This window comes from Cataglyphis hispanica, chromosome 13 (genome assembly GCF_021464435.1).
Source record: "Cataglyphis hispanica isolate Lineage 1 chromosome 13, ULB_Chis1_1.0, whole genome shotgun sequence".
Lineage (NCBI taxonomy): Eukaryota > Metazoa > Arthropoda > Insecta > Hymenoptera > Formicidae > Cataglyphis > Cataglyphis hispanica.
Window position 1 is genome coordinate 2,126,788 of NC_065966.1, and position 23,106 is coordinate 2,149,893.

General features: G+C 35.0%; 2 protein-coding genes across 3 annotated transcripts in view; one reads left to right on the plus strand and one right to left on the minus strand.

Moving 5' to 3' along the window:
• The window catches only part of LOC126853899 (spermatogenesis-defective protein 39 homolog), an 84,491-nt gene that overhangs the window by 34,445 nt on the left and 26,940 nt on the right, over window positions 1-23,106 (plus strand). Inside the window, exon 1 of one of the 2 annotated variants that reach the window (XM_050600022.1) lies at window positions 1,616-1,945. The exons of the other annotated variant lie outside the window; for it this stretch is intronic. The gene's annotated coding sequence lies outside the window, so the exon portion shown is untranslated. Of the gene's footprint in view, window positions 1-1,615; window positions 1,946-23,106 lie in introns of those variants that run through there. 2 annotated transcript variants of the gene reach the window in all.
• LOC126853896 (receptor-type tyrosine-protein phosphatase kappa) overlaps window positions 1-23,106 on the minus strand; it is a 61,452-nt gene that overhangs the window by 24,485 nt on the left and 13,861 nt on the right. The window lies entirely within an intron of this gene.

Genomic DNA, 23,106 nt, shown 5'->3' on the forward strand with positions numbered 1-23,106 from the left:
TTGCAAAAAGTTGCGGATATACTCTGTTAAATCAATTTCACACCTATTTCGGTTCTCATCGAAGAGAAGCAACGTAGATAATTTTTCTCACAAGGAATCGGACTGAATTTATAATGATGTAACGTTTCGCGATTGTCAGAAACTTATAACGATATCGATCGCTAACATTTCGCGTAAATTAATGTGACGAGTGCATTGTGAGCACGATAATTTTGACCGAAATTAGGCCGGACTTCTGGATCCTGTTTTTCGTACGATCGGATTGCGCGTATTTACGTGAGATAATTCTCGGCAATGCGAACGAGTGGATCGGATCTTTGTCGAGGGCGATGAATCGATAATCAATATTCCGGAGATCGGATCGCTTTTATCATCGAACAAATAGTGATGATCGACACGCGCGGCCGCGCGAATATTTGTTGAGAATCCACGTATTAGCGCTCGCTTCTAATTCAAGCCAATCCTTTATACGTCAGTTTGTAATCGAATACAATCTGGTGTCGAGCACGTTGCACGAATCCATTGATGTTTCATGTTGTGTAACATTTTTGCTCGCCAAACCATCGAATATTTTTCGTTCGACAAACGCATTTACGATCACAAATTTGTTTTCAAAAAATATTCTTTATTTTATCGCTCTTTTTATCTACAAAAAAAAACTATTTTCAATTTACAAATTTCACTATTGCTTTGATAGTCGATTTCTTTCAAAGAATTGAAAGAATTTTTTTGCCCAAGGCATTATATAAAGAAAGAGAAAAAGAAAGAGTGAGAGAGGGGAAAGGGGGATATATATATATATATATATATATATATATATATATATATATATATGAAATATTTTCAATCCAGAGAAAGATGTCGACAATTAATTATTATAAGACAATAAATACAACTATTAAATTCTAAATAAGTAATATATAATTTTTGGTTCTTGTGAAAAATATTTTTTCTAAAATTGTTAATGAACTTTTACTTCAGGAATTTTGTTCTTTGAGAAAAATTATATATGCTCTTTATTCTCTTAATGATAAAACTGCATAAAAGATTATATCTCATCTTTCAATATTTCATTTAATCCACAGGAAGATCTTGAAGTAATTGTTATCGATAACAGCAATAATTAAATTCTTAATATTTAATATAACAATGAAAACGTAATTTTTTAAAGAATATATTATGATTAATTTCTGAAATAAATATAAAATTATCAATAAATTTGCAATTACATAATCGCAATAATTGCCTGCGTTTGCATCAATATTTCAAATTAAACGTGCATACTTTATTCCTCTCTCTCTCTCTCTCTTTGTTTTAACACATCATCATTCAACGGTACAAAAGATAAAATTAAGAGACGGGTTGCAGAAATGATTGCAAATCGCGAATTATTCTTATGTCGTCATTTGAGAAAATGCTCCTTAAATATCATTTGCATACCTCGATTTATACCGGCTGTTTATCGGGGAAAAAATCGATCTATCGGACTCTGCCTTATTTACAATAACACACTGATACACGTACGAATTAGTATTGTTTACATGATTGTTCGCTATATCTGCCTAGGGAGTCAACTCAGTAGAGTCAGTAGTGATTAAGCGCGTACGTTGACAAAGGTCGGCAGGCGATGTAAACAGTATCATTGTCCCGCCTGCCTACCTGCGTACTAGTGTATGTATGTATGTATACATACACTTGCGAACATACATTGTATAATCCGGATGGCCATCGAGGTGATATTTAAGGAGCATTTTGTCAAATAACGACGTAAAAATAGTTCGCGATTCGCAATCGTTTCTACAAACTGTGTGTCGTCTCTCGATCTTGTGCCATGTTAAACAGTGATGTGATGAAAAAGCCAAAAAGAGAGAGAGAGGAGTAAAGGACGCACCAAACTGCGGAAGATCAATCTCGGGGATTCGGATACATTTTCAGCAATCCTTCGGTATGTATGTCTTTCAGTTTGTGATACTTGAGGCGCGATACATGTAATATAAACAGGTCGGGAAGATAGTCTTTGAATATCGCTTGGCATTCAAAATGTACGCGATAGAGTCCGAAGGAATCTGCGGTGGATATCGAATATATTCAAATTTTACTGCTCGGCGAAGTCTTTTTTCCCCGATTTTTCTTTGTGTGGAGCATCGTTCAGATACTCTGTCAGATTCCGTGCGATAACCATAGAGATTCGATTCCAAACATTCAAAGACTGTTTACCATTTGTAACGACACACTCTATAGAAAAAAAAATTTTTTTAAATTAGAATACATAAGAAAATATATTTATCTTATGTATAGATCTTGTCCGTTTTAATTTTATGTTGAAAAATAAAATAATAATTTTTACACGTATACATCACATAAATTTGTACATGGACGAAAATTTAAAATCTTAAGATTTTTTTAGCAACAGCGAAAGCTGCTATTGTATAATCACAAACTATATATACAGTGGAGGGTTAACCGAACATGAATAAAACATTTCTCTCGCACATGTTGAAATCAGCGATGGGCGAATAATGGCAATGGTTTCATGATATTAAATTTTTTATTTGATAGAGTGTATTTATATAAAATTTCGGAGAAAATTAATACAATGAGATACTTAATGAAAATTTAAGAAAAAAAATTAATTTAAACATATGCGCGGGAATGTCAAAGACGAAGATAAAAATCAGCGTGTGAATTTTTTTCATATTTTACTTAGCCGTTCAAGATATGTTGAAGCAATAAGCAAATGACTTGAAATGTCAACGCGATAATCTCCGATGACAGATAATTATATCCTCGCAAGAAGAGGATAGTTCCTTAACCAGCCGCGTCAACGAGTTAAAATTTATCTACGTCAAACGAGTTTACCGCACGTGCTTCCCCGTGCAATTAACCGTCCGGGGAAAGGACGCTCGGCAATTAATTCAATACCCGTCGCGAGAGTTAAAGTCGCGACGACCGAATACGATCCCGTGCGGGATCGTTCTCCCGTAATGCGCTCGTCGTCGAGATAAAACGATGGACATTCGACGTTGTCTGTCGATCTTGCCTCTACGTTCCTTCCTTTATAACAGCTACCGATAACGCACAAAGTATGCGGGAAAACGTAGAATCTTCGCATACAATGGCGGTGCATAACATCAACATCAATATCGTAGAGACAACTTGAATACAAAATAAATCGAAATTGCGCTGCTATTCATTTTTCAGGGAAGACTTGTTTCGACGGTATGATTTATGCGATAGAATAATATGAAAAAAAAAAGAATTAGAATATCAACGATGATATACAGTTACAATTATATTTCGCATCTTTGCATATCAATATTTCGAATCGTTTTTCCGGTTTCGCGACCGTGTTGCGTCTGGGCATTTCGAGATAACTCAAGTAACTCGAGTGGGAAATAAGAAGGAACAGGTGGAAAATAAGATCGAGTGTTTTCAATGCGAAATAGAGGGATGCCATCAGGTGAGAAAATACACACGATTTTATTCTCAAATAGATTGAATGTATAGGGTGGATAAGATCCCAAGAGAAGCGTGACGTTGAAGATAATAGATCTACGACGTTCAGACGCTGATATACATTTGTATGATTATTTGTGGATTAAATTAATTTATAATTCGTATATTGAGATTGCTTATTAAAATCTTATTATTTTTATAATTCACAAATGATTAATCGCGCATTATTTTCCGTGCCATTTATATATTTTGCATTATAATTAATATAAAATACTTTTATTATTAATTATAATAATTTGTATTGTTATCAAATTTAAAAAATGCAGTAAAAGAATTAACATTGTAAATTAGTGTATTTTCTCTTGAAAACGAATGAGCATGTAATAATTTTTAAAATAATTTTAAAGCAAAATCGTGATCATATGATATTGCAGAAATATTATTCGAGAGAGAGAGAGAAAGAAAACTACAATGCATGTACACATTTCTTTCTACAGTCTCTTTCGAGTAACAAATTTTTCAAGGGCGAGATGGAAATGATTAACATAAAAAGAGAACGCCTGCTCGATCCGCTTTTTAACATCTACGCCGTTGTGAAAAGAGCACTCGGGGGCTAAGCCGTGATCAATCGTTCTCTCGCTACGTGAGAGCTTCAAAGCTTGCATAAAACCAGAGAAAGTGATCGTCCGGCGAGAAGCGACAAGGGGAAGAAAGCTCCGTATCGGGAAGGGATGTACTAAAGCGGAGTCCTTTAGTTGAAACCTATTTCCACCGAGAGGAAATGTTTTCCTCTCATCGGAAAATATAGACGGAACGACATAGGGGATGAAGCGCGGGTGCTAAAAGATATTCGTAGAATGCCGAGAGGGAAGGGAAAAAGAGGGGGCGGGCGGATAGCGCATTCTCCGAGGTTTTTCTTCAACTTTGCAATTTTCCCGGCGAGCGCCCAATCGAATTTCCCGACTGTAAAGAGGATCACGGAACATCGCGACTCTCGCCGTTTCATCATCCGGCGTCTCAACGGCTATTAAATCGCAAAATTACAGGAAAGGTTTGGATTCCGCGCTAACTTTCGAGTATATTTGCGACGTCGAAAACTTCATCCAGGCTGTTCGTGATCTCGCCCTCGCGCGAAACTTTAGCGCAAACTAGGGACGCGAAATCGCGACGCTGAATGCTGCAACTGAATTTAAATTGCATTTTTGACATAAATACATATGTTGCGTTACGGCAAGCAATGTACAAGTTTATATGACAGGCATAATTCTTATTTCATTAAATTTGTTTTATTATAATCTTAATATCCATAAAATATTCTCAAATATAGATTTTTTTTCTTTTTATAGATATATAACGATTATATGTATTAATATCGTACATTTTTTTACAAAATTTACGTTAGAAATATGATATGATCAGAATGAAAACTAGTGCTCTGGAAATGTATACGCGATTGAGCAAATGACTCAGTATTTGCCTTTCGAGGATTAATGGATATGCTCTTTTGAAAAGAAAAAAAATGCTGTCATACTCTGTATTAAATTTCCACGAAACAATAATACACATCACCCCTAAGTGTGCATTATCTAAGTTCTAAATTATTTAGCAAGTCAATCTGTTATAGTCAATTTTCTCTAATGCTGACGGACAGAAGGGATCAAATTCTTTTCTGAAAAATTTTACTTAGCTTCTAAAACTTAGCTTCCTTTTCGGGCTCATCAATTATAAATGGTCAAGCTTTGCTGGCTGTCCATAAATCCCAATCCTCCAGTAACAATAAAGTCATCTTTGGTGCGTACCGAGAGGTGAAACAGTTTTGCCTCTCTCTCTCTCTCTCTCTCTCTTCCTCCCTCAATCTTTCTCTCTCTCTCTCTCATTTTTTTCTATCTATTTAATAAATTTCTGAGGGCGGCGCGGAAATAAACGGCGACAAGTGGCCGCCAGAGTCAGGAGGAGGATTTCTGTCGAGAGAAGGAAGAGGAGGAGGAGAAGGTCGGTAGGAGATGGATCGATTCGGGGAGGCAAAAGAGGAAGCGACTCGGAGGAGGGTCGCTGAAATCGTTGAAGCGACGCTTTTCCAAGTTCCGTTGCCAATCGATCAGCGCAGCGACGAGGTACACGGTCGCACTTACCCTTGGGACTTCGCTAAACCGAAAGGGAGATGGAAGTCGTTTCCTTCAAAGACAACGTGACGCATTATTATCAAAATGAGGAGAAGCTATTATTCGCGGGGCATAACCGCGCGGTACACGAGATATAGCAACTATCGAGATCTCGATAAACGAAGGAAGTATTGGTGTATCGTTCTCAACCCTTTGGGAGTTGCTGACGTGAGATCTTCGAAACGATTCGAGATTTTTTCAAGTGCCACGCGATTGGAATTATTTTTAGCTATTTCCAGTGCCAGATTTTTTTAGTCGAATTTTTATTGTAATTAAAAGTACTCTTGGCGATTTCTCTTTTTCTCTCGCAATTTCAATTTCGCGAAGCGATCGTCGTAAAAGGAACGTTTCGTTTGCTGGCGAACAGTGCGGTTGAAAATCGGCAAAAACAATTTCCGACATTGACGCTAGCCATATTTCAACGGCTACTGTCACGGGAAGGAAACGCATACACTCGCAGTACTTTTGTACAGTAATTTATTCACCTTAGTTTCTCTCTCCACGCGGGTTTTCTCAGATAGAACCGCCACTGCGGTTGTAAAATTTTTTTTTTTTCGGTAAAAGCGACGTACTTGAGAGAACTTTATGCGCTGCTATACGCTTGAAAACATACTACTTACACAAAAACAACTTGAGAATGAAATTCCATATTTTAGGTGAGTCCAATTTCCACGATACCACCATTTATTTTGATTTACTTGAATACCGCGTTCAAAGAAGATTGCAGCTGATTGTTGTAAACTTAATAATATATATTCTGCTTTAAAGTAATTATACGAATGTTGGTTAATTAACAGACACTTTGATTAGCAAATTATTTCATTGAGAGCGTAAGATAAGGAGGCAGGAATGCAAATTTAATTAAAAATGGACGTGTACCGCCTTCTGAATAAACAGTTCACTTGATACATCGCGCACGTAATTTGCAACGCGATCAACGCTTGCCTTGTAATCCGTCTCTAACGTCACGCTCTCTTGATCGCGTGTATTGGTATCTGAGATGCGAAAAGGAGCTAACTACCGTCTCACCGCGATTGTTTGCATAATTCACGCTACATATCACGATTACAATTCATATGCGAAACGCGAGGTTCCAGCTGCAAATGGGTCAACGGGCGTCCGTTTAGCCACATGTGGTTTTTATCTACCGGCCATCGTCGATTGCGTATACATGTCGCGGATCGATATTTCTCTCTCTGTCGCGTCGCAAACGACGTGATTTGAAGAAGCCCTCGTATCGTGAGGATGTATCAGCTCACGTGCGAAGAAACTCGGTTGAAAGATTCGAAGACAAAGTGTTGGCCTAAATCGAACACTCTTGCTGTACATCGCTGTTATTGTGATCATTGTTTTGGAGACGCGCCAAATTTTGAGTAGCCGACTCGAACTATTCCGCGAAAATATTCGCGTGTCGCAAGAAAGAGAGAGAAAACACGAAAAATAGTACACCCGTTATTATTTTCATGCAATCCGAAGGCGATAACATCGGAAAAAGTAAAAAAGAAAGATAGATATGCTAATGTCGCGTTTTTATTCCTGTCGTATTATTTCATATTATTCCGGAAACAATTAAAAAAAAAAGATAAGGAATGAAGGACACGTAAGGACGTAATTTTGAAATACAATAGAACTTCTATTATTCGAATTAATCGGAGGACAAAGTGTTTAGATAATTGATCTTTCCGGATAATCGAACGATCATGTTTTTCTTTCTAAAAAAAAAATTATAAAGAAAATTTATTTATTGCGAAATATATGTATATAATTTGTTAATGAGCATGCGTATAGCAAAATTATAATAATAATTTAATAGTTTTTTTCACCCTCCTTTTTACTTTTCCGGTCTTTTGAAGTTCTAGTTTATATATATATTTTTTAATATAATTTCATTTCAGTAGAGAACTGCTTTCTTTCTGTCCTTTATACTATCTACGATCTCTTTTTATAAAGTATTTCAGAATAATTAAGAATGTTATTCACAGAGAGACACATTTTTTTCCTCTTTATACTCGCTGCTTAATTTCTGTAGTAATCTGTAATTATTTTAATCATTTAAGTGCGCATATGAAACTTGAGTAAACTGACACATATGTGAATATCTTTCTCGATGATTGTTCTGATATCCGAATGTTCTGTCCAATGATGTTCGAATAATAAAAATTCCATTGTATTTTAATTTTGAAATATTGCGTGCCATTTTACAATCACTGATCAAATTTAAATACATCAAGTATTGCAACGTTATGCAATTATAAAATTATTAGAGAACGATTTTGGTTACACAAGTCATCTTTTATATGGCATAAATTCATTTAGAATTTAATAAATTAACCGGCAAATTATGGATTAAATAATATATCGCGCGCACGCGATGTATGCAGCATGTTAGCAATTGTTATCCGATACAAACAAAAGTGGCCAACCGCAGTTATAACTATTTCGAATGTATATGTATATATATTCATTAATATAATAATCATTATAATCCCCCTCCTTCTCTCAAATTATATCGTCCATTTGGAATCATAGTCATCAAAATTTCTCCCATATTTTATTATACGATATAGTTTGATATGGCAGGAAAAGTTTTGCGTAATATTCAGAAAAGAATAAAAGGAGAAATTCCGCCAGAGAGGAAAGGCCGCGCGTATATCCGGTAAGTGGAAATGAATGTTACTGCAATCGATTTTATGGCGCGCATTCCATCGAAAGGTTATCGTCATAATAGCATCTCTCTCTCTCTCTCTTTCTCTTTTTGTCACCGGAACAGTGCTAAGCGAATTCGTTGGCGGTGAATAAATTTGCGTAATCCGAGACGTTGATCTCGTCGGACGAATTCAGTAGATTACCGCGATTTCTCTGGACACTGATACATTCAACGCAATCTCTGAACTTGTCAGTCTCCGACGATCTCTCTACGTCCGATGATCATGGATCTAATTGTCAGGGTTCATTCTTTCTCGGATATTTTCAATGCAAAAAGCTTTGAATTAGGCGTCTCCAATTAAATGTTTAATTAAATAATAATTATAATAAATTAAATTTTAAATGGAATTTCTTTGCAAAAATTATATTTCGGCAAGATATTATTTTGTTTTTTCTCTTTTTTTATTTTTTTATTTGCAATTTTGGAAGGAGAAATATTCTTTTCAAGAAGAAACACTTGATATATAATTAATAGCGATTATTAATTTAGTAGAATCTGTTAGTTTGCTCGTTTATGAGTCGTTACTTCGAGAATTGTTGAAGATTTCCGACAACAAAAGTTGGAAAATGAAATATTACTGTACGGCTACACGAATCACGGGAATATTTACAAAAGCCTGGTTCGTGTAATCGAAGACAAACGAAACATCCGTTTGTTGATTCAGCGCGATCGCGATCAACAGGGACGATTGAAACCAACTCATACGCGAGTACGAGTATGGGCCGAGATCCATAAGAATAACGATCGATTTCACATTCGATCGAGTAATATCGCTGGCACGCGGAAAACGCGGGGTCGTTCCAGTGACAAGGAAAACACAATTATCGGCTAATCAACGTGCTTACCTACCACCGACCTCTCGACCCTCTCTCTTTCTCTTTCTCTCTTTCTCTCTCTCTCTCTCTCTCTCTCTCTCTCTCTCTCACGATAGCCCTAAAATGAGAGGTAATTGTAACGTCTATCCGGTGGAGACCCTTCGATTCTGATTGCTCGTTTTTATCGCGATATACCGTTATCGGAAGCTGAATACCAATAACTGATTCGAATACATCATGTGAATATTTGCGACACAATGCAAGTAGTAATTAATTTCTCGCAAAGGAATAGAGCTTTGGGTTGATTTAATTATATCTATGAAGTGGGCCGGGATGTGGTTTGGAACGACGTCAATATCGTTATCTGCATCTTGCAATTTGTGATTAATTATCGATTCGATTGGTGAAACAATCAGTACTATTTATTGTCTAATCGATTGATTGCAAAACTTAACTATTAATAACAAAATCCTAACGGCAATACATTCTTGCTTAATTTAGCTTTAAATTAGCATTAATATTCTGTTAAATAATAATTTGTAAATTTTCTACAAATTTTTATATATACATATATGTATATGTTTCGCGTTTAAATAGGTCTTTGAGTTGCATTACAACTTTGGTCGATATCTATTTAATATTCATGAAATAAATATATATTTTGAATAATTACTAAATGCCACGCAGCACAAACTTTATGTGTGTTACGCGAATGAAGAAAGTTATTGACGTTAGAGCGCGTAAATGTTTAATTCAACAGATAGATGAAGAAGTAAGATCTCTTTCAAGAAATTTAATTTATCAGATATATGTAGCCGGCATAATTATTTAAATACGGATTCGAGTGATATTTTACATTTGTGAGCCTCCACAATCGTTCAATTTAAATTGATTTGTTATAATTTTTATATCATCTTCCTCAGCAATTCATATCTTGATAAATGCATCGAGTTTTTATTTTGCTTAAGAAATAAAAGAAATTAATGCAATTATATATAGTTTATATGTTTATATTTTATTTATATCCGTATTACTGTGTATACAAACAGATTTTTGTCTCTTTAATTTTTTGCACGCGTCAACAATAAAGCGTAAAGTTAGAGATTTCAACACATGTAAATACACGGTTGTATTCTTTATTTATGTCCACTCTACAGAATCTACACGCTGAAATTTTGCAGCGGAACAATGAGCTTTGCTCATGATAATGTTACGCCAACGGCTATGTACAGAATCGGATATACTTATAACAGTAAGCCAGAAATAGTTCTCGAGACCTGCGTCAGAGAGAGAGAGAGAGAGAGAGAGAGAGAGAGAGAGAGAGAGAGAGAGAGAGAGAGAGAGAGAGAGAAAGGGTCGTCCAATCTTTTGGCGCGCACGATATCTTATTGATTTCAAGAAATTTTCATAAATCATCCGAAAAAGCTACATTAATCTTTTGTCGATCTTTCATTTTTCATTAGCATTAATCGTTTACTATGTTTTTATATTTTCTTATTACATTATTTTATTCTATTTCAAATTATTTGTTAATTAAAAATTTAGTTTATTTTTTTTCAATATCTACATGCGTGTCACTACACGTGCACGTTCGCCGAATAGATTTTACAAGCAATAATAAAATCTTTTTTTTGCGATAAAAAAATATTTTCAATTATAAATTTCAATCTCTAAATGCGATGGCCTTTGTATTACGCGGGAAGAGGTTCTCCAAGCGTGTATCACTTTCGAAAGAGGATGAAAATAATAAGAACGAAAGAGATTCGATGGTCCCAAGGGAGAGAGTTGGCGGATAAAGGCTGGAACGAGCCTGATATGTGACGGTCTGACAGAGGAAAGAGAGAAAAGCTGAATTTTCTCGTGGGCAGCTGCCATATATTTATATCTCACAGCAAGCACACACAATGCAAGCACGAGCGCGTTACATCTTCCTTTTTCCCCTCTCTCTCTTTTGCCCGCGTATTTATCCGGTCATTTCTCCCGTCCACTTTTCATTCTCCATCGCGCTTTTATTAACTTATGACAAACATAAAGGGTCAACCATCGAGAATTGTGGTAATATATCTATTATTTCGCGATAACGCATGACAGATTAAAAATCAATATCTTTTATACAAAAAAACTTTAATAATAAAAGAAATATATTTATAAGAATATAATAATATTTTACATCGAAAGCTTTGAATGGTCGCATAATATCTGAATAAAAAAAGGATTTGACGAAACTCATTCTTCGTGACAATGTCGAGTTGTCATTCTTAGTATTTGAGCTTGCAGACTGACAAGCACGTTTAAATGATGGGAAACTTCTTTGGACGCGGACGAGTACATGCCTTGCGGGAAGTAGTACGTTCCCTCGTTGGGTCAGGCACCTCTAATCTGACAGCGAACGAAGTACGGCTCCCTCGCTCGCACGTTCGTTCGCTCACTCCGACTCCGCAAAAGCCTCACGCCATTTGAAATCAATCGCAATCTATTTTTAATCTAATAGGGATTGCTAGCCGTCGCGTGACCACTGCACAAAGTCGATTGTTTAGGACTGACACAAGGGAGAGAAATGAATGAACCTTTCGCTTAACGAAATTTAATCTTGCACAAGGTACTTTTGCATCGAAATTAAATTCTATACTCGCAATTAGACACATTTGTAAAATCTCATTACACAATGCATTACACGGAATCTAAATGTAAGATAGTTTATATAATTTGGAAATGTCAAATATATGTAACCGAAATTTTCATAATATGCATAACTTTTCGATAATATTGGTATTATTATTAGTGTTTTATGAAATGTCAATATTATTAAACAGATTTTTAATGTATTTTTAATATATAAAAGAAATTACAAAATAGAAATAACGTACATAAATTCGAGAGTTTACAGTTACATAATCATGCTATTATCTTCTAACAATAAGAGAGAGAGAGAGAGAATTGAAATATGATATAATTTCACACAGTAATTTTCATTTCTCATACTACAGAAATGTGAGAAGATCATTACGTATTTTCATTGTTATATAAAAATATCATGTTATGGTATTTTTATATTTGATTATATACTGACGTTGTTGTTACTAAACGTTTATATCAGAAAATAAAAGTTTAAAAATATTACAAAGAAAAAATATTTTATATTTCCATAGATTATATATAATATTCGATAGAATATATATATATATAACGATAGAAAAACGTGTAGAGATCTTTTTTATACATGTATCGAATAATATATGTAGTGATATTATATCATATCGATATGATCAATCTTTTTTTTTTTTTTTTAATTTTGGTTATTACATAAAATCGAAAAATCTCGATGCATAACTGATATTCTTTACATCGCTTTTGATCTCCAGTATAAAATATATTATATTTGGAAAATAAATCATGGGATATTTTATGTCTGCAATAAAGTTTACGTTTACGTACTCAATATAGTAATTAAATAATTATTCTCCTAGTAAACACGGGTCAGCCAATTCATCTATGACTGCGACTTCTTGAAATTTTTGCAAACAAAAACGCTAGCAATGTCGTGACTGTCAAAGGCTCTGAGAAATTTTATTGTTTAATCTGCCGGGCAAGAAGATATTAATTCTTAGCGTAACCGTTTAGAAATAGCTCACAAAGATCGAAATTTTAATGAAAAGAAGCGCGCAGGGAAATAAGGGAGCCGGTACGAAAGATTTCGCGCCAAGTCGGATTTGATTAGCTTCTCTGTATTGTTGTTATTAAAAAAAAAAAATCTCGTGTATTTATCTCAAATAAATTATCATGAATTTGTAAAAATCTATTAAAAATTATTATTCCTCATCGGATTTAGAAGGACGGAATTATTTTTCTTTGTGTTTTGCTGCAGATTCTTGTGTATTACACGTATTTCCGAATCAGCTGCACGCTCTTTCATGGAAATAATCTGTTTTCATCAAGCTGTAGAACATTTGCATACATTGCCATTTAAGCCTTCGACAATTTCTATGATTTTCTTCGGCTGAGAAAATCTCGGTGAAAAAAGAGAGAAAGGAATATCCTCTTTCCTCGGGATTATCTAATGCAGTCAGAGCAATTTAAAGCCCTAATGTCCTTTTTCATTCTGGGATGGCTGCTCTCTTGATACAACAATAAAAAATACAATCGGCGAAAGATAACTGACGGCTTAAAAGAAAAGTATAATTGGGACAAGAAATGATTAGGGTCGTGACTCGTGAAATAACGCAGGTGAACACGCTTTGACAGAAAATGCTATCCGATTTGCCTTAAAATTATCTTCTGATGAGAAAGCTAGAAAGGAATTAAAAAATTCGACATTGATTATTTATTTGAATTATCTGAAACGATTTTTCTTTTGTTTATATATAGTGTATACGTCAATATATTGCATGTGAATTATAATTTAAGATTAACGATTGCATTCTCAAGCTTTTCAGCACTTTCCGCGTTCAAATACAAACGAGTAGTCCATTTCGAGTATGGTATTGTTGCGTCTAGTACGCTAAAGATTAATGGTAGTTGTCTCTGATGATGTACTGTGCTAAAAAAAAATTTGACAAACGCCTCTGTGTATGTTTCGAGGGAAAATATCGCCTTTAAATTTCACTAGAAGCTCGATCATCGCGAGGAGAAACTTGTCATAGTATTCTCGTTTCGCTAATTATGAATTAAACCAATTTTATTCTGAAACTTTCTATTAATCAATGATCTTAAAGCTTTTGTATACTATCATTTGAATTTTGCATCTATAAACATTCTTGCTTATCGATAATATTGAATATTGCAATTTTATCAGTGCGAAATCTACGGGCAGTTTTGATGCTTATCGCAAACGCTTTATTCATTTCATTTAACGCAAATATCGAGATGAGATGAGGGGATATTGAGAGGATATTAACGAGCTACAAAGCGGCTCGATACGCTCCCTTGGAGACATTATTATGCACTCCACGCAAGACAAGCGAATATCTTTCAGAATCCGCCCTTAGAATAGGACTTTATCGAAACTCGTTTGTGGAAATAGAGGTTAAATTGCGAGTTTGACGAAATTGAGGGCAGAGCATAGGTGTCAGTGAATTTGGATTTAACAAGGGTCTCTGGGTATTGATGTTCTCAAGGGTGGCGAAAATCATCACTGTTTTGTAACTCAGATAAAAACTGCGATAATCATGCTATAAAATTGGGAAAACCGCGGAAATATTTGATTTAATATTCTACTAACTATGTGGAATTATTTTATATTATAATTTAAGTTATATATATATATATATAAAATCAATCAATAATAATTATATATAATATATATTTGCACATACATTATTATATTTAGGGATATTTAATTCATTTTTTTTTATGCTTTTAAAATATAATAATCCTTTAAAAGGCAGGTATATAATTCTTCATATTTAAAAAAATGGATATCTTTTTGTCTCTGTTTAATTAAGATATGTAGGATTTTATTTGAAACACAGTAAATGTGTATAAATAAATGTGTATAAGGATACGCACGAACAGAACAGACACGCATATACAAAATAGAGTTAAATAAACGTCTCGACGAATTAGAAAGCTATCTTAGAATATTATATTTTTTTCAATAGTTGTGCGATGATTGATATGATCGAAAGCAGAAAAACATATAATGTTTTTACATATAACGAGCGGGAAATGCGCAAAATCATATATCGGAATGAGACCAGGAATAAGAGCCTATCGTAGATTACGAGCACTCTTGAAGCGAAAATTATAAAGTTACAGGCGACTCGTGAAAAGTTAAGATGCACTTCACAAAGAGAAAACGTCTTGAATTTTCTCGTAAAGAAACCGACGTATCTAACATTCAAGAGAGATATCTGTCAGAGTAAGAGAGAAACAAAGAGACAAAGAGAAAGGGAGATAAGAAGTGAAAAGAAGATTATGGATCGACTTATAATGGGAAAGGGAAAGGGAAAAGGGATAAAAATCTTTAGCTTTAGAATCGCGGTTTTCGCAAAGAAAGGCAAAATGATCTCTTTCAACGAAAAGAGTTTTTAATTGATCCTTTGTTGTCGGTCCAAGCGGGGTCTTTCTATCGGAGATTGTAAGCGATTCTTGTGTTATTGCGAACATATATACAGGATGAATGACAAAGAAATCCACGCTCATTTTTATAATGTTAAAAAAAATTAATGCTCGCTAATAGAATTAATATTACAAGATAATAGCGATTTCGTCGCGTAAAAAAAAAATTTCAAATTTATTATATTTTCCGGCTTCTATGTAAAAAGTTAAGATAAAAAAAAATTATTAGAATCAATTTCAGTTTTTCAGTTTTATTTATACGATCGAGATTAATATATCAAAAAATTCCCCCCAAAAAAAGATTGATAAAATTACACTTGTAGTTATTAGCCGCAAATTGATCAGGTTAGTGCGCGCGCTTAAATGAAAACATAAAGTCACGATAAATTCGCTCTCATGAAATTCGCTCGTATCCGCAGCGCCTTCAGGTTAGATTAAACGATCGAATTACGCTTGTGCGCAATTTAATTTGATTTCGCAATCAGCGGCTTTATTATCGTGCGCGCGCGACCGAGCAGGGATCAGAATTTCCGATCGAAATTGTGCGCGAATGCAACGTGATATGTATGTTTCACTTCACGATCCGCTCGATACGATTCGATCAATTAAATCGGTGGACGCGTATATACATATATCCATTCTTGTCGCTATATATCCGAGTCGATACACTTTATTAATGGCGACAAGCGCGCTTGATTAAGGTTCTTCTGCTATTTCCTCTTTCTCTCTCTCTATTTCTGTTAAATATATATATATATGGTGTACATATACCGAGTTTTGTAACTGATGATATAACAAGAAAAAGTTATGATTTTATATAAAAAATAAGCCAATAATTAAAAAAAAAAAAATTTCAAACAAGGATTTATTTTTGAGAAAAATTTTAGTTATAAAAATTTGAAAAATAAAAAATAAAGCTTTATTTGAAAAAAAAAAAAAAACATTATATATTTGTTGCGAGATATTTTCTATAAATAATATTTTTACATCTACATTTAACACAAAATATATGTTATTGCTTTTCATTAAAATAATGTTAGTACATTATTATTGCGCATTTCCAAGCCGACATTGGATGCAATGACTCGCTATGGCATTTAAAATTGAAATATACCAATAATATTGTTCCATAGCGACAATCTAACATGCAGAATCTGCATTACAATTATTGAAGTTCGTTACATTGGACGCACGGGTTGTTGAACGTCTATACTCGTGCACTATTGCAGCCGCGGTTGCTAAAGTCTAGCAAGTACAATGAACTAAACTGTGTGTGGACATAGCCGCGGCAATGAACATAGATGCCTCGACTTCCGTGAGTTGGACGGGACAATTCTACGCACACACATACACATATGTATATCGGACGCGCACACCGTCTATATCTTGTCATCGAACGCGCAACTCGGTATCAACTTCCTGTATTCGTTCAATATTACCGCACGAATATGTATCTTACATCTGACGCTTTGTTCGTTGGGGAAGATATCGATTACTGACAAGAAAAATTCTCAGATATTCTATAAAGCTCGTAGGGATAAGTTCTGCAACTTTATCGTCAACTGCGTGAAAGTTCGATAAAACAAGAACTATGCGCGAAATGTATTACCGCTACATCAAAAGAAAAAAAAAAATGAAAAAAAGAGAAGCTTTCTCGCTTTTTTTTTTGCAACTTGTTTCCGGAAAAAATTGCATTCGCAACAGGTAATAAAATATAAAATATTTTTTAAATGTTTCTTTTTTTTATATATTCATAAAAGAGAAAGAGAAGGAATCCGATTAATTAATCAGCGATAATAATATTGTAATAGTAATATTGCAATCTTGTCGAGTCTTTGAGAGATAACAAACATGAAATATTATTTTCCATAAACGTCTATTTAAATTTCGTAGCGAGCGTTTATCACATTTGCACCGCGCGGGAATGCAAATAAACTTCCTCCCAGCCGCAATTTTCACCGTCGTGACAATCGGCGAAAACGAGTGTCGTCGATGGGATAGCGAGCACCGGCCATTATGTCGGTAACGAACGGCTCCCAGCTTCGGGTATTATGCAGCAATTGGCCTTACTTGGCGCCACGACAAGTTCGCATTTAGCATTGAGCGTCGACAATGTGACACCCACATATGCAACCACACACATACACGTTCCACCGGGATAGGTAGATAGGTATAGATATGCGCCCCTCTCTCTCTCTCTCTCTCTCTCTCTCCCTCTCTCTTAGAAATTCCGTGTTACGAACGCGTCGAGAATGCCGGGAATGCACGACTCTTTCTGTTGAGCGGCCGAAATGCGGCAGAATAACAGGTGGCACGAATAAAGCGTGAGATGCCGCGCGCCGTAGGTAGGTAAATATAAACGAGCGGTCGCGGGCTTAACGACCACCCGCAATTTCGCAAAGAGCGAGAGAGCAAGAGAGAGAGAGAGAGAGAGAGAAAACTAGCAAAGAGAATGAAACGCACGTGGGAAACGCATCTCGTGTCAAACATCGTCGAGTGACAGTACTACTTTCTTCATTTTGAGAAAAACAACGAGGTTCACAAAGGGATGCTCGATATTCAAATCCAATTTTATCATTTTATCTCCGCGTTGTAAGCAGAAAAAAAATTGTATTACATTAAATCATATTACATTAAAACAATCAATCGCGAGACAGAAATCTCGTGGTCGCGTGTTATTCTATGATGATGGCGCGAAATAATCGTCGTGTATCACAGGTATAGCGCGGCGCAACCTTAACCGGCTACGATTTATTTATAAAGCGCTCTTGAAGACGCATACACACGCCGGCGAGAGAAATATATTTTCGTTTTATCTCGACGTCCTAAATACAAACGTTCCGCAAAACTTCGGCAGATGCAGAGGTGTGCGTCCGCGCGAGGAATTTTCGCTGCCGAGTTATTTTCGCCAGTCGGTTTATTTGACGCGTCTACTCGTCACCACATCGATCGAACAGAGATCCAATCACGCCCGGTAATCAGAATTACCAATTTGCAAAGAGAATCGATCGATCTTACGGGGTAATGTACGCACGTCGAGCATTGCAAGATCGTGAGCCGACAATTTCCGGCGAAAGATTATTCGAAAGAAAATATTCTCTCTCCAAGTCAGATTTATTACAGATTGATATTTTGATGAAAAATCTGTCAAGCGCAAATTTCAGGAAAATTATAATAAAGAGTAAAAAACAATTAATTAAAAGAATACTAATATTTGATGATAAAATATGTATAATAATAATATTATATAATACATCAGATCAATATCTGTATAATGTTTGTTAAATTATTTGTTCTATGAAAACCAGATGATCAAGAAACCTCATGGTATTTAAAATTTTGAGAGAATAACATAAAAAAGATTACACATACACACATATATATTTACATACAAACATATACATACATATACATATATATGCATATATATATATATATATATATATATATATATATATATATATATATACAAGGTGGGAGATGCGTTTTACGTTCGCATATTCTACCATTTTGGCACAAAATAGTTGTTTGTCACACACATTTTTCTCTCTCTGTCATTCGCAGCTGGTATCCGATGGGCTCGTTTTCAGCCGGTATCGCACCGGGGAAAATGGATTAATAGGCTTCAGGGGACCGCGCACACGGGCATTTAGTCAGGATAAATTCTCTCGTTTAAGTGGATGTGCAAATAAAATCCTAGTATCAGTTATTGCGTCCAATGCACGCATCGTTTACCTCGTGTCACCGACGGGATATCCGTTTGACCGTGTAATACGCATCTCGGTATGATTATGCGGCCGAGTCGATATTCGATAATAACGCAATGATTAGATTAAGTTTACTCGCGTTGTTTGCATTGAAACTATAGAGAATTGTTTATCGGTAAATTATCTCTTGTATGTATATCTGTACTAATATAGTTCGAGATATAATATATCGATTATACAATACAATTCAACCAAAAATAAAAAAAAATGACAGAGAGAGAGAGAGAGAGAGAGAGAGAGAGAGTGATTATTGCCTGCAATTTTTTTTTACGTTGATTATGATTCTGATCTTTTAAAATTGCTCTATTATGTCACAGTTTTGAGAAATTTATAGTTGAGGAATGATATACGTCAAATAATTATCCTTTTCTGTATCGAAAAATTTCTTTATGTTAAAAAATTAATTAATGATTTAATAATTAAAATTAATTAATAATTTAATAATTAAATTAATAATTAATTTCTTGATAAACTATTAATAAAACGCGAATCCATTGTGCCCTCTAAAAATTAATGATAAAACTTTTCCATACTCAATAGAGATCAACAGATTTTTTGCTCACGTAAACTTTCTTCATCTAGTATGTTTCTTGGTGTTGTAGAAAAGATAAAGAAAAAGCACGGATGCTTAATCTACCTTAATAGCTCTCTCAACTTTGCTAAAGAGCTTTCTTAAAAAAAAAAAATCTCGTCAGGAAACACGATTCGTTCGTGAAATGCATAACATATGTGTATTGAAAGCTTGCTAAGAGGTCAAGTGTGCTTCAACAAATTTCAGTCTCGTCGTCGTCGTCATCATCATGCAATGTGGCAGTCGTCATGTTAGCACCTCGTATCCGGTTCACGGACGTAAGTCGGATGAGTCAGCTCGGAAAAGCATTCGTTTTATTTCCGTTGCAAAAGAAGCTCGCTCCCGGCGACGACGACGAGACCACGCTAAGGCACAACGCTCTCGTGGCAGTGGGTCGCTCGCATTTATGTCAAGATCAACTAACTTTGTTCGTCGTGTGACAGCAGCATCACACCGCGGACCAAATGTTATGCAGTTCAATGTGTGCGTCTCTCATATGCACCGGTTTAAAAATATCTGAGATGCGCCGCTACCGTTTATCCTGACACATTCCCGCGCGTTTTTTTCCTTTCAAAGCTCAAATAATTCATAAATCAAAGCCAAATATTTTTGATGAAAAAACTCGACTGAATGATAAAGCATTAGAGAGATAACTTTTGTTTTAATATTTTCAGAGTCTTGCATATTAAATTCGCGTCACATATTTAGAGTTATTTTTAAAAAATTTGAAAACATACATAATTTATTAATTATAATTTAATATATATACTGTATATATATATATATATATATATATATATATATATGTTTTTTGAGAGGGGGAGAAGGATTGCCGAGAATTATTATAAACATGTCAGTTACAATTAGCGAACAATATGTAATTTATCATGCAAGCCGCAATAATGGCAATATAAATATTCATGATTTAATTCATGTTTAGTGAAAAGTAAATCAAAATAAAACTATTTTTCCACTTAAACTGTGGAACATTAACGCGTTATCTCTCTCTCTCTCTCTCTTTCTCTTTCTGCGATTTAATCAGAAATATCTGTCCCTCTTACGACATAAAATGGAATGTCGCACACGTGTCGTACGATTTCAACATTCTCGCTTCGCGCGAGAAAAGTTTTCATTACAAAGCTGTAAAAATGCATGAAGCCGTTTACAATACTCAAGGGCGCTTTCATACCTCTGAAAATAAAGTCGATACGAGAGAGAGAGAGAGAGAGAGAGAGAGAGATTTACTCCGTTTTTCTTACTATTTTCTTCAAATTGTGACGAGACGCATCGGCACGTTACTCCGATAAAAATTAATTGTTTCAGACAATAGTAAAGAGCCGGCTATCACACATAATTTAATCATTTTAAATGCGTTTTTTGCGTGATGTTTGCGTAGAACTTTCCTTATTCCATTTTTTCTCTGTACTATTTTCATTAAGGAGATTCATTTTCCATTCTATAATACGAAAGTGAAAAATACACGTCAAGAAGCACAACATGTATAACTGGCAGTGTTATTGTCTCAAACAATGATTAACACATCTCGGCCACATTGTCCGCTCGAATAAAATGACAACGCCATTCACGTGCATCGACAACCGGAAATTTTTTATTCATTGAAAAAAATAATGCGCGTAAGCCTTCTTCACAATGAAAGAGCGAGAAAATATAAATGATCCGTTATCCGACTAAACGTAAGCTTTAACGTTTTTTCACAGTCTTTTTTTTTATTTACCACGATAATGTATAACGCTCGATTGGTCCTTAATGGCCCATTAAAGCGCTATCTATCCGTTGTGGGTGAAGGAACGCCCGCGTTAATTGGTTTCTTGCGTGACGATGGCAGGTGTCAAGGCAGATACGTCATTCATTTGATTACACCTGAGGATAAACAACCTTCCTGCCTTCTTCACTATCTCTCTCTCTCTCTCTCTTTCTCTCTCTCTCTCTCTCTCTCCTTTTCGCTACACTTTGTATGAAATTTCTGGCGCCGAATGTTTATTTTCGCGCACGAATTCAGTAAGGACACTTGAGGTATAACAAATATACTTTAGCTATTATCACAAACAATTGAATTTATTGACAATGTAATTTTAACGCGCATTTTGCCTCTTTGAATCAAAGCCAATCCGCGAATTGCAAAACATTTGGAAATTACATTAATCGAAGTTAAATCGCAAATATTTGCACTGCGTTATTATCACGATTTGTCTTTGTCATAAATTAATTGTCATATTATTTCGATAAATTCTTCCACCCGCTGTGTATATTGAAAATTGTTCCTTTCCTTTCGATGATACTCAATAACTGGTTTGCTATGTGAAAGGGCTTTTATATGATTTAAACAATGCATTAAGAGCGATGGTCCATTCCGCTCGAGAAAGCTTTGCTATTCGATTCGCATTATATACTTCACTTGCGGAATTCAAAAAGATATCTCAGACCGTCATCACAAATGTGGATAAAAAGGCAGCATGCGAGCTATCAGGATTACCGATGTTTACATATTGATTTGCTAACGATGGCAGATTTGCTATTCAAATCGATAGAACTAGATCATCGCATATATTGGCGAAATATTGAAGAGGCGGTTTAAAATCCGGTGAAACGTTAATGATTACCATCCGAGAGGATTGTTCGTATAGATACCATAATTATGATCTTTCCGATAATATTGCTGAGCTGTTCTGCGATATAATTTGTTTTTTCAAACATTTTCAAATTAAACAGCGAGTTTCTTTTTCGCCATCTCAAGCGTTTCACAAAATCTCTAATAAATCGTGAAAATCCTCAGAGTTACAAGAATTTTCATCTTTTCAGCCGCTCGAAGATTACCCTAAGTTTTAGCATGAAGGTTTCTCGAGAGTTTCAAAAATATTTAGAATACATTGAGTTTATTCTCGAGAGTCTAGAGTTCGTAATCGGAAGACTAACGAGAATATAATGCCATAGGAGCTTTGATTTTTTCAGCTCGTGAACAAAGCAAAGTTAAAGCTCGGAAATTTAAAAAAATAAATTGAAATATTTCATAAGAGATAATCGCTCGCCAGCTGATCGAAATTACGAGAAAGAAAGAGAATTTAATTTTTGTTTTTCTTTTTGTATTCGCGAGATATAAAATGCGAACGGAAAAGTTTTGTAAAACGCCGGCGATGAAACAGTCAGCTCGACGCTAAAAGCTTCTAATACGCCTCTAAAGGCCTCGAGGAAGCGCTTCACACAGCTTCATTGAATTATGCGCTTGATGTTCTTCACCGAGTGTCAATTGCGCAGTCGTTAAGTGAAGCCTTCAGATTCTCCACGGCCTGAATGCATAAAATTTATTTCGACGTAACGTTGAAAATGTATTTATGACACCGACGCGCAAATCTGTGTAATTTCAGCGCGTCAATATGGCGCGGCGTCTCTCTCATATTTACGAAGATAATGCAATACATTTCGTTCAATTACAATGAAACATTTATTTATTGTTCGCCGCTTTATTGTATTTTATTCATGATGATTTTATAGCTAGAAAAGAACGAATATGAATTTAATGTGTCGATATGAAAAATATATAAAGCGTATATAG